Raw genomic sequence first — 9,780 nt, 5'->3', positions numbered from 1 at the left:
ACGAGGGAGACGGAAGAGATGTCTGAAGAGATGATGAACATATCAGACACGGTTTTTTATTTCAAGCAGAGCATTTTATATGTATTAAAACATGACTGGAGCTGGTCTTTTAGTTATACAATTCTATTTAATCTGTGCCTCCTTCAAAAATAGCTGTTAAATTTATATCAAAATCAGATTGTTGATCAGAAGTTATTTGTACATGACTTTCTGTTGGATACAATGACATATCAACGTAAGGAAAAGCTTTCCCTCCATCTCTCTGTCATCATCATGTGTGTATTTGTGACTGAAAATAAAACTGATACCCCTATTAGGAAACAAAACTGAGGCACGTTCTCTGTGACGAATTCGTGGACAGACCAAACCTTTCTACAGGGAGTAAGTGCTTCTGCATTTCCAGTGAAGTTTGTTAAAGGCTTTAACATACCCAGAGTATGGACAGGTAGGTAGCACAATGATGTTTTCACGTCTATGTATTTTTGGTTCAACTGACTACATTGCATAGTAACGCATGGAATGTTATACTTATGCACCACATGATAATTTATTGCTCTTCACTTACGCGTCATGTCCTTGAGTGATGAAAAACACCCACGACTAAGCCTGCTAAAATCAGGACATGCGTAGTGGCGAGTATAGCAGTCCTAAATATAGATTCCTGTAGAAAGAACACAGTAGAATCAGTTCTCTGTCACCCTGTTTGAGCGTGTGTGTGTGTGTGTGTGTGTGTGTGTGTGTGTGTTAAATACAGATAGAGAGTGTAAAGCTCTGTACTACTCTCTTTCAAACTGCAGTTAGCTCTTATGTAAGCTCTGGCACTGAGATGGAAGCTACTGCAAGCTTTGGCAGCTACTTACCTCTCTGTCTCTCTCTCTCTCTCTCTCTCTGTAGCATCTTTGCCATTCTTAGCAGACTGGGGCTCACTATAAATATTTTATATGGCACAGTGCATGTGGGAAAATGTATTTTTAGCCTCTCCAGTGCTTTCACTTGAAGCCAGCTCTCTGTGAAGCCAGACAGCTTTTTTGGTGTGGATTATTGTGGCTCTCCTTGTCTGTGCTTGTGTAAGTGCATGTGCATCAGGGCCAGCCTTGATTCATTTGATCAATTCTGACTGCTGTCCACTGGCAGCAGTTACAGTATTGATTCTCACTGAGTTCTTTTAAGGTAGCATATGCTTTATGAGCTTTAAATTCAATAAAGTTCCACTTTTAGTGACCTGCGTCTCAGCATATGTAGTATTTTACACAAGGTGATCCCTCTCTCCCAAAGGGCAACTGCAAAGATAGAGACTCTGATGCTGTGAGAAGGTTACCGCGAAGGAAAATCAAAGAATAGAAAGAGAGATAAGCCTTTGCAGACGTCGCTAGTGAGCGATGGATGTTAAAATGCAAAGCACACCCTTCCCCCGGCCACCAAGACATGCATGCATGAACATGAGCAGCAGACAGCGGTCACACTCTCAGTTGCAACACTGAAAGCACCCGAGGATGTAGCTTTTTGCATCTGCTTAGACATCAGAGATCATAGATCAAAGATATAAAAACAATAGAGACGCTCATTAGTAGTCCGGGCATTAGACACATCCTTGGATCATTAGCCACATCACTGATGCAACTTGTGTGCATGGCCAGAGGAGGATCTATTTTTTAAGCACAACACAACATCATCATGGGAATTTTGAATGTGGAATCACCACAGGTACAATGTGATTGTTTTACTCTGCTCGTTCTTTTACACCTGAGAAGGCTGGGTCGATTACACACACACTCTCACGCCCAGAGTGCCCTCAGTCTAACCTTGATCAACGCTACAAAGGCTCATTATTGGATGCAGGATACAACGGCACACCAAGTGCTTTATTGAGCCGTATTACTTTATCATTTTAAAAGCGCTCCTGTAAGATCCAAAATATAAATCAGAGTCATAAAAAGCCATCATGGTTGGTTGGATCGTGGCTGTGTGTTCCAACTGCAGAATACCTGTACAAATCAAGCTTTCACTTGTGATAAGAAAGTGTAACGGAGCAACAAATGCTATGGCAACAACCTTGCTGGGTATTATTTTTTCACAGGAGGATTACACTGAATTTCCCCTCCATGTCTACTTTTCCTCCCTAATTCATCTCTCTCCTCCTGCGTCTCCTTGCCCTCCTTTCCTCGTCTTCCTTCTGACAGGAGGACAGCAGCCTTCCTGACTGCTAATGAGGGACAGAGCTTTTGCTATTTGTGTGTGTGTGTGTGTGTGTGTGTGTGTGTGTGTGTGTGTGTGTCTGCGTGTTTGTGTGTGACAGTCTGAGGAAGAAAGACACTGAGAGAGTGTCTTTGTTTGTGTGTAAGTGTGTGCGTGCCTGTAATGGGATTTTGGAAGAGGGTAAGGCCAGAAGCAGAAAGAGAAAGAGTGAGAAAGATAAAGGGAGATGTGCTCTCCAGCTCTCTTCCCTCGATCTGTTTCCTCTCTGTTACTAGGCAACACCTGCAGGCATGCACTAAATAAAGCCTTGTACCCACTATTCAACCTCCCCGCCTCCAACTCCAACTCTAACTCTCTGTCTCTCTCCTCATCAAGCTCATCTATCTCTCCTTCTCTCGTTCATCCCTTAACTCTAAAGGACCTTTACCCTTCACCCCATCATCCGAGCACTCGTTAATGTTCCCTTTACACATCCTGCTCTTTCCTGTGTTCAATTCTTCCTCTTATATCAACCTCTCCAAACAACGAAATACAGGGTTGTGGCACGCAAGGTAAATCTGATGACACACTCCAGTGTTTCAGGTCTTTCTCTCTTTGTTTTGAAAAGTGACTTAAATGTCCTACACTTAAACAAGAATTTAAAGTAACAATCTCAAAGATTTTCATTTAAATAAATGTCTGTTAAATCACTACCCATGGTCGAATGAGGTAACACAATGGTGATTGAGCCTACGGCCCACTGATGAAAGCCCTTGCATTTGCAGAATTACGGGCTGGGAGTCTGGTGCTGCTTTCGTGGAAAAATCACAAGCGGTGCCCAGTTAGTGACGCGTTTCCCATCACCCAGCAGTGGTTGGTCTGCCACAGAGGGTGGGTGAAGCTAAGCGGCTGCTTTTCCGGTCCACTCTGCAAGTGTTGCGAGTAAACAGTTAATACTATGGCTGAACAAACAAAGAAAAGATCGATGACTACAGATATAACTTCAAAAATAAGTGAAAATCCAAAGAAAAAGAAACAAATTTGACGCTCAGATGAAGGCAAACAGTCTAAAAAGGAAAGCGACCATCAGCGAGGATAATCAATAGTTACAACCGTTACAACCAGAACCAACCGTGGACGTCTTCATATCTGGGAAGTGTGCTCCCGCAAATACCATTTACCAAATACCAAAGAGAACGAAACTAAAACCTTCGAGATTATCACTTTAAACAAGAAATTACTATAGGAAACATGTGATGCACACTCAGTAGCTTTCAACTATGTAAACTAAATAACTTGGACAGTGGGTTAACTTTGTTACACTTTACTGCCAATTACTGTAAATATTTGGTCTCATTGAAACGTGTATAAACGTAGAAATGTGTTTTTCAGAGATGCGGTATTTATGCAGTTTGAATGAGAAAACCTGATTATGGTAACCTGGGAGTTATTAGATCATTTAGCAAAACATTCTAAAGTGTGCTGCATTATTTTTATGAAATGCAATTCAAAATCTTCCCTGTTGAAATTGTAATAAAAAAATATTTGAGCAAGCACCATGTTTCATATTATCTCCTTTACTCTCCTGACTCATCGCCATATTGGCTTTTAGCATACGTTTGCATTATAGCTCAGTGAGCGGGCAGTTACTGGAGTAAATATTTAGCCACAATTAATGTGTGCATAATGCAAAAACTGGCTTGTGTGGTGCAACTTTTGATTCAGTGATGCATAAGTCTCCTTTTAGTCGACTCTTATAATTAGGGTTGATCTGTGTCGTTCTGAAGAGGTTATAACCTAAGCATTTCAGACATGCCACTTGTACAAGCAAGCATATTTAGAGCTCTGTAACCCTGCAAATGTGCTTTATGGCACTTCATGACACAACAGGCACAACATGCTTTATTGGTTAATTCAAAAGAAAAGTGAAAGTGGTCTTCATCATGGATAACCAACCCGTAAAGAAAAGAAGGTGTGCAGTGGTCAGTTAGAAGTTTGTTGTATGCTTTTTTATCATTACCATTTTGCATACAATGTTCTTCAGATCTCCTTTGGAGCATCTATAAACAACAGCAACCACATCGACAAACCGCTTCCATGCACATCAACTGAAACACTTCATCCTTCTCTCTTTCAGACACTTTTCTTTTCATACTGTACACGGAGCATTTCATGCATTGTTAATGGCTTCTGCAGAGGTAAAAGCCTTCTACCTTCTTCTAGCACTGTACTTGTTGGAGGCTGTTTCATTTCTTTGAGTAGTAAAGTGCAGAAAAGTTGAGTGGTATGAGCTCATCTAGTAATAAAGATGGATCTAAATGGAGACTTTGCTGCCAATGTGTTGCTGGGGATTCCCAAAAGTATTCCCGTTCAGGGTGAACAAGTGACCTGAGGCTCACCTGGATTCTGCTCTGAACCCTCAATCCACTTGCCATGAGAATATTACTTATGTTTTGGTGCTTTGTCAGCAGAGACAGGATGAGGGCTGAGGTTACACAGACGCAGACAGAGACAGATAGAAAGAGAGAGGCGGTAGTTAAAGACAGCGCACTCAGGGACTCCAGCAGGTAAAAGTAACCCCAAACTGTCATTCTGACATAAAACCCCATCTGTCTCTGCGTGCTGCAGAGGAGGATACATTCTGCATTGTATATGAGATCAGTCAGCCTGACAGATAACACGTACAAGTACAGTTTGCAGGCAACGATCCTGGAAGGTGTTGTGATCTTGGCTTTGACCGATGCAAAGCAATTTGTGCTTTTAGACTACCATGGCCTTCTTCTTAAACCCTGGTTAATATTAAATTTACCAAATACATGTTAAACCCTTTACTCAATTAAAAAACACTATATGATTTTCATATTATTGATTTATTATATTGATTGATGACACACTGATATGGTCCTGATATTTACCCAATGTCTGACCTTTTTTTGCTGCTCACAGGGACACTGATTGGTGTGTACGCAGAGTGATTCATCGTGTTGTTCAGCTGCTGATTACAAATAAGTGTGAACAGGACTCAAGTGTACCTCTTAAGGCTTTCATTTGGCCTAATGCATGAGTGGGTGTTTGCTCACCCATGAGGGATGGTTTTACAACGCATTATGGGTAAATTTAGTTTGAAAACCCTAGACACAGTCCTGTGAGATAGCACATTCACACACACACACACACACACACACACACACACACACATACATATACACCTGTTTAAAGCAGACATGCACGCCTGTTTATCATGAGTCAGTGCTAGAAGAGGTAGAAGAGGATGAGAGCCTGTGAAAGATACAGCATCATGTGCTGGAAAACAGACTGTGTATCAGATAGGAAAAAATAAAATTAAAAATGACTGCCTCTGTGCATGTGTGGAGTGGGAAGGAAGCTGCCTTAAAACTGAGGGTGCACGTGCACACAAGGATACAAACACACAGGCTTTGCACAATAACACTATCAGACAGAGCCAACATCCATAACCAGAGATTTACCCGTGGATTTTAAAAGGGCGAGCGCTTGTGTATGTGTGTGTGTGTAGAGCTGAGTGGGATTTGGTTTAATCCAAACATGAAACACAAGATTCCCCCCACTACACACACACACACACACACACACACACACACACACACACCACCCCTCCTCTCTGTCACTCTCCCTCTAAGTGTGTGTGTGTGTGTGTGTGTGTGTGTGTGTGTGAATTTGCCTCCCTCAGTCTCTTTTAGCGTTGCGTAACAGCTTGATTATATAATCCCAAACATATATGCATGTCCACGAGGCTGAGCGCCGGAGTGCATGAAGCATGCAAGAGCATCAAACTGAGGAGGAGGAGGAGGCGGAGGAGAAGGAGGAGGAGGAAGGAAGGAAAGAAGAGGTGAAGAAGGGACAACATCTACAGCTCTTTGCTACTGAGTACAATTCTTGTCTGGATAAGAGCAGCAGTGACATCACATATTCACTCTTGTAAATCCGTTCATGTTGATGTGAACTCAAAGCGAGGTGAGGAGAGGAGTCTGCCTGTTTTATATCATTAGTTTCCTTTAAAAGTGCAAGTGGCAAGTCAAGGATAATGTGTTATATAAGGATGTAACAGCGTGTCACAATATCATCAAAAATGTCCATCAGGTTGACACAAAATAAAGGCTGTGAATGGATGAAATTTCATACATTAGATCTAAATTTTTATTTTATCTAACGTCTAAAAAGTCACAGCTTACAGAAGGATTTAAGGATTAGAACATTTATAAAACATTAGATCATCAGCAGACATGGAGCTACATAAGCCATCATTTGGAAGTCGGATGTTCACTTTTGTGTCAGCTCGCTTTTGTCTGTTCTTCACAAACTCTGTGTGTGTATGTGTCTGCTTGATTTTTGACTAACTTCATCTGGCCTGTTTGTAGCTGGACTGATTCATTTGGAACCACTAGGGATTGAATATTTGTTTTGTTTATTTTAATAAATCATAATGCAATATTACTTTTAGGTTGAAAAATCCAAGTAAGTTTCCCTATTAAAAAGTGTGTATGTCGTCTTTAATAAGAGGTGATGAGTTTGAATTTTCTGATAGTCCATTAAGTATGCAGCTTTTATAAGTCAATAAATACTATTCTTTTCAATTGTTAAGCTTTTCACTAGAAGGTAAGTGGTTGAACAGTCTGTCCCATACAGTTATTGTTCTGTCCCAATACTGTTACTGATAAAACAAAAGCTAGCAAGAGAAAAGGTTTGATCTTGGCTTATAACTGATGTATACATTTTGTTACAATGTTACAATTTCATTTAGGAGACACTTGTGTCCAAAGCAACGTACATCTGAGAGTTAATACAACACAAGTAGGAATCAAGACAGGATGAAACAAAGTCTGTAAGTGCCAACAAGCAGCTTCAAGTTCAATCGGACACAGGTGTCGACAGGCACAGAATCAGAATCAAGAATCAAGTTTATTGAGTTTATTTAGTAGGAATTTGACTTGGTGTTTAGGTGCAGAATAATTAACGCAGACGTAGAATAAAAATAAGTAAAAAGCTATTAAACAGTTGTACTCCGGCTGTCAGGGAGATAATTTAGTTAAAATTGACAAAAACAATAAAGAATATAAAAAAAGCAATAATACAAAATATGTATACCAGGTGTAATTAAAGAGCTGTACATATGTGCAGGATGATGGTAGTGCAAATATTTCACAGTATAAAAATAAAAACACTGTGGATTGTAAACAGACAATATATAGTTCAGTGTGCGTTAATGTAATCTCTATTTACAAATTCTACATAGCAGAATAGTGTACATAGTAGAATCAGGCAGGGACATAGATTTCCGGGGAAAGCAAGCGTTCTGGTTTCTGTTTGGACTACGCTTGTAGTCCAAGTAACACTGACCAATCGCGTATCAGCAGGCTGCGGCATATGCAAGAAAAACAGTCGGTGAGGAGAGCAAAGGCAGGCAGAACGCAGTCTGCTGTAATGACATCCCGGCTCCCATCAGCGTGATCTGACGACGATTTACCCTCTTATTAATCTTTATAAACAGACATCTGGGGGGAGACAGGAGACAGGAGACAGGTCAACATTAGCAAAAGGTTTATTTAATTAAAGCTCCTGTGAGGAACTTTCAGTTTGTGCCAATTTTGGTGCCCCCTGTGGACAAAGACATATCTATTATCTCTTTGCTGATCTTGTCCTGTACACATGTAAGGTGTGTTTTCTGGTAAAAAATCACATCCAGCTTTTTTTAAACTTTTAAACATATCACTCATCGAGAATCTTTGCCGTGGAAAACATAAACAAAGGCTGTTTCACCTATGTGCTGTTAATCCCCTCGTCGGACACCTACCCCCCCACCAGCAGTTTCAGGCATTCAAAATATCTATATAGAAGTAATCAGTCTTGTCGCTGATGATTTTGCTTGCTGTTGTAGGTCATATACAGTATGTATCATTATTGATTTTAGTCTGTTTCATAACCACCAAAAAACAACACAAACTGAATCTGTGAAAGTTCTACAGTACTAAAAATAATTTCAACTTGAGCTTTCACAATCAGGAGAAGTTAAATGTACTGTAAATGTAGAATATCAAATGTACTGTAAAGAGTTTTTACCTGGTTATAAAACAGTCTGGAATCAATACTGATGCCTATATGATATACAAAAGCAAACAAGACTATTAAGAAGAACACTGACTCTTTCTATATGTTTATTTGTAATGCCTGTCATCTCTGCCAGCGAGCCAGTGTAGGAGGAAGTGATTAGCAGCCCACTGCAGAAACAGCATTTGTTTATATTTCAACAAAGTTAAAAGGAAGTAGGATTAGAAGTGTTCGAAAATTCTACACAGGCAGACAGGATCAGCAAAAAGATAAGAACATGGGCCAACAGGGGCCGCCAGAATTGCAAAAAGTGAAAGTTCATCACAGTTGCTTTAATTTTATTTAATGTATTTTTATCAGGTGTTTCGCAACACCCAGTTATTTTTGTGCATCTCTGAGGCAATGTAGCTGAGGCCTTTGGAAATATCCCAGCGTACCATGTACACATGGAAGGAAGGAACAACAAAGCTCCAATGAAACATTGTATTGAGGGAGAAATAAAAGCAGAGACTTAAATTGAGAAGACAGTTTTAGAACATTTCAGAATCAGAGCTTTGGGAGGCAGTGAGTGCTTTTAAAAAGCTCTTCCAGGGAGAAAGATAATCAAAATGGAAAAAGAAATTGAGTGGTATGAATTGAGTTAGAGACAAGTACTGGACAGAAATGTAAATAAGAGTGTAAAAAACAGAATATAGAGAGAAAAGAAGGGACTGTATGATGGAGAAGACGACAAAGCTAATATATGTGTCCCTGTGCGGAGGTGATGTCATTACTAGTATTAGCTTGGCAGTAAACATTGAAGCTAAAAGGCAGAAGACATCGCTAATAGTGACAAACCAGCACATGCACTTTAAGCACACAAAGACGGGCTTAGCTGAAGCATACACACATATTCACACGCAGGCTTAAGTCAAACACACACTCCCACACACAGACCGGCCTCTGACTCAGTGACAACTTTTGCCTTATCTCCAAAGCTTTCTCTATCTGTCCAATTCAATTTATTGCTCCCCACCCTCTCTGTAACCCTCCACTCATCGCTCTTCATCCTCCCAAGGCTTTTATCATTTTCAACTCCTTCCATTTTCATACACTATCCTCTACTCAGCTTGAAAAAATTGAGCCTTTTTCTTTCTCCTCATTCATCCTTGACTGACTCCACCAGCGAACCCGCACCCATCCACCAACCCACCCTCCTCTACTGTGGCTTCACCTTCACTCTGAAATACCTTTTGAACAATTTCAGAACAATCTCCAACTCTTCTATTCTTTTGGTCTCTCCTTTAAAGTTCAGTCTTTCCACATCCTTACTTATTCATGTTGTTCAATAATCAACCAGTCTTTTATTTCTACCTGCCTCAATCATACAAGCTTGGAAATCAGTATATCATTGGTCACGAAATTGATCTTATTAGTTACGAAAAAAGGCTGGGAAAACATATTATATCTGGGTTAACTCCACTCAATTCTCACATGTAACCCAAGCACTGACTCTTGTCCCAGACTTGTCCCTTTCTGCCT

Source organism: Semicossyphus pulcher, unplaced genomic scaffold (genome assembly GCF_022749685.1).
Source record: "Semicossyphus pulcher isolate SPU_LCO1_2020_fin unplaced genomic scaffold, fSemPul1.0.p SCAF_5, whole genome shotgun sequence".
Lineage (NCBI taxonomy): Eukaryota > Metazoa > Chordata > Actinopteri > Labriformes > Labridae > Semicossyphus > Semicossyphus pulcher.
This window is presented reverse-complemented; position numbering follows the sequence as displayed.